Here is a 4054-nt window from a genome sequence, read left to right as displayed (position 1 = left end):
ACATTCTTTCTGCATAATTAACATAGCATGTCATTATTAATTTTTTTCTACTGCACAGTCTGATATTTGGCCAGGTTACGCTTTCTCGATGTTATTACCCAAAAATCTAGCAAGTATTTTTAAAAATTTGGTGAGTAGTTTTTATACATACTAAATGAGTCTCCTCTAATTTACAAGCAAAAGATTAAGACCATTATGAAGTATAATATTTTCAGCTAGTGACAACTCTGATCCTGCAGCTAGCACACTCTGGGTGCTATACACCTGTAAGTGCAATTAGTTATGCTTTTAAAATCAAAGTTGCCAGTGACTGAGTGATGGTTTCATTGGTCCCTGCCTATGTGGCTTGGGTGGGGGTAAAATGCTGTGCAAGATGGGATTTCTATACTTACATGTGAAAGTGGAATTGAGTTCTCTGTTCATCAGTGTTTGTAATTTTATTCTTCCCCATTTACATTTTTAATAGGAAAGATGATGATTAGAAGTGGTTTTTACCACAAGTACTGAAGATTTTATCATTAGCATTTGTGACACGGGGGCTCACATATTTAAATTGATCCTCTTTTTTGAGTCTGCAAATAAAGAAATTTCAAGGACACAGAAAAATCTTCCATGAACAGCTACCAACATTTTTATAAAGTCAAGATTTTGATATGCATTTTCCTAGATCTTGTTAAAACTGCTAAAGTTGGCAAATTCTTTTGATTTTTGTATACCAAGATTTAGACCCTAAGAAAATTCATATCCTTAGCAAATACTTCTATTTTCCTCAAAAATATAATGCATTGCCAGTTGTCTCAGTGGTGAATCACTTGGAGGCTGCCTCATGTGGTACCCTGGTTCTTATCAGGGAGGATCCCTGAGTCATTGGCAATTCAAACATTTCTTTCAAATATATCAAGTATCTGGTTTAGTTTGTTAGCATTGCATTTGCCTGTGGTAATTTATCAGTTGATTTCCACCCCCTTCCAAGTAATGCATATGTAAATGATTAATGATTATACCTTTATTTTTATTTCTTTTGGAACTACCAGCCCTGACTATTTACAGGAGATCATTATATTTTTATAGATCTTAAGCACATCTGCTGAATCAGCAAAGTGAAAGTTCCAGCAGTTTCACTGATTATAGCTGTATCTTGTGGATATTGCAAACAACTATTACCAAACCACTTGGGAGAGGGGGAGGGGAAGACCCTGTGTATTTTAAAGGAGAGGAAATACAGTGGAAGGTTTTAAAAATACTGATGTTATAAGCTATGGTAAAATGGAGCTCTAAGGCAGTCCTCATTCCCCCCAAATGTCCCCAATACAATACTTCCTCAAATGTGTTTTCAATGCTAGTTTAAAATTGGAGGCTGAGAATTGGAAGGAATGTGGGTAGGATATTTTTCCCGGGATGCTATCTCCTTCCTATATACTGATTCACTCAAGGGCCCCTCAGCCTTCTCCTGCACATCCCATGGTAGCATAGGTTTTCCAGGTCCAGCTTGAAGATCTGTTACATTTCTGCTACGATGATCACATCCCCTTTTCAAAGACTCTTACTTCTCTGAACCTTTAATAGTCCATCTTGCTTTGAGAAGCCTCAGTACTGTCTTTTTGTATGAAAATACCAAATAATTCACATTTGCTTATCTTTTTTCACATTTACTTTTTATTACATTCACCCCAATATGAAATTGGCCACTTACAGGGATTATATATTCTTACAGCACAGGCTAATGTTAAGCTCTTACTAAAAGGAGCTGTCTGAAGAGAGAAGATTTGGTTAGACTTATTGTAAATACAAATACATATCATAATTATTTAAATAGCTGCAAGGTTCAACTCCTCAGGGTACCTCTTTAAGGTTGGGCTTGGAAAAAGGTACCTGCTCTGGTATAGCCTTGGCTGCCTTTTCATGGAACCTTTTTTTTTTTTTTTGGATCAGACATGTCTATAGACTTATAATGGAGGAGGTTTGAATAGAAGATCTCTCTGGTCCATTGAAGAGCTAACTTTGAATTTTAGGGAGATTGTTGGTAATAAAATCAAGGCTGGGCTAGACCTGGAACCCAGCCAAGTAGGTGGGGGTATGGTGGATACCACAAATATAGATAGTTGAGGGGTGGAGACTAGTGAGTCACTAGTGGGAAGTATTGGAGTTCTAGGTAGGCAGTCATGCTGTGGGGTGTGAGGAGTGCAAAGGTACATAAAAATGGTGCTGGGATGCAAGGATAGTAAGTACTTCTCAGAGACCAGAGGTTATCTATCCTCTGCTCTGCCCTTCTATACTTTCTGCCAGATGCAACCTGCCTTGGGACTACAGAGGTTCCTGTAGCCCAAATGAGGTCAGAGACTTATAAATTATCTTCCAGAATAAAGAACTGACAAATGACAAGTGCTAGAATTTTCTCTGGGCATTGTGTTGTGCCATGTGATTAGTGCACCTGAATGTATAGACAGAACTGTTCTGTAGACTGTTCTCCAACCCCTCCTCTCTCATTCTCACCATGAAATCTGGTCTTTCTCAGACTTAAGACAATCTGCCACTCTCCCAGGGAACAATTGGCCTAATCAGATGTTGACAAAAATTGAACTGGCATTTTAAACTTTGCACAGAACCTTGGAACACTAATCAGCCCCTGATGAATGTAAAATTAAAATCACTGAACAACTCCAGCCCATTTTGTGGTTTGAGTTGGGGTGCAGGGAGCTTGAGAATTATTTTGCAGCTTCTCTGGTTTGGAAATCCTTAGTCCTTCATGGTCATATGAGTAATTTTGCTTGTCAGAAAAGCATTTCTTAGATAAGTATTTCAAAGAGGTAGAAAGTGTGTGAAAGAAATTCTCCTGCACCAATAAGAAAACCTAGACCAAATGTGTTTACCTGGTGTTCAGAGCCATCTGTAATATGGCCCCACCTTACCCATCCAAAGGTGCCTTTGTGTCCTCTACTCTGGCCAGCATCTTTCCAATGCAGCCAGATGCCTTTCAGTCTCTGGAATTCTTGCTGCTGCCTCTACTTAACATACCCTGCTCTAATTCTCCCACTTTACCTGGGTTTACGTTGCGTCTCTGTTGGAAATTCATAGTGACCCATCCAACTCACACTAGGGCCTTCCTCTCATTGACTTCATAAAACCCATACTCACCACAACACTCATGATGACCGTTGGCTATATTTCATCTCATATCACTTTCTAGTTGCTTCATTTGTGTACCTCTCAAGTCCCTGGTGAAATTATATATCCGTTGAGGGTGGGAGGCTATAGTCATTTTTTAAGTTGTGATCTCTGAATAGTTGAGCACATTGTGCAAACTAAGGGATCTTTAACTGAATTAGTGAGTGTAAAAATGATAGCTATTGGTCAAAGATATCTGAGATGGGAAACATTTATTTTTATTTTTTCATTACTGATTAACAATTCTCTAATTTTTCCCACGTTTAGTCTCTTCTTTCTGATTCCATGATCATTTTCCAATGAAAGCTAACTCTCCTGGCATGGTGTTTTAATTCCTGCTATGTTGAAATCACATGCAGTTAGGATGGAAAGCAATCCAGACAGCCATATGCTGTATCATTAATTTCTTATATCCATTTCAATCCATTCTCTTTTCAAGTCTCTGGGAATGCATGAATTCTGTTTATCCACTTAATCTGGATTTTTTATTTTTCCTAAAGTAACTTGATATTCCTGAATGTGGCTTTATAAAGACTGTTTACATTTAGAATTTCAATGCCATAGCTTTTGAAAATGAAGAACAGAGTAACTATTCTTGAATTCTGTTTAGAAATGATGATGTTTAGACTTCTTACAGAACAATGGAACGGTGACACTTATCAAGAGAAATGATTTGCTTTTGATCTTTCTGGCAGCTCCAAGTTTCTGAGACTCTAATTGAGATTATGAGTCTTGCTGATTTGAATTCCTAAATACGTATTCACTCCATCCTTTCCATTTGATGCCAATTACCATTTCTCTAGTTTAGCACATCGTTGTTTACTTTTTGGATTAATGAAGCAACTTCCCCATAGGTCTCCCTCCCTACCTGTAGTCTTCTCCCTCTAAA

This window comes from Theropithecus gelada, chromosome X (assembly GCF_003255815.1).
Source record: "Theropithecus gelada isolate Dixy chromosome X, Tgel_1.0, whole genome shotgun sequence".
NCBI classification, from domain to species: domain Eukaryota; kingdom Metazoa; phylum Chordata; class Mammalia; order Primates; family Cercopithecidae; genus Theropithecus; species Theropithecus gelada.
The sequence above is the reverse complement of the archived record's forward strand: the minus strand, read 5'-3'. Positions refer to the sequence as shown.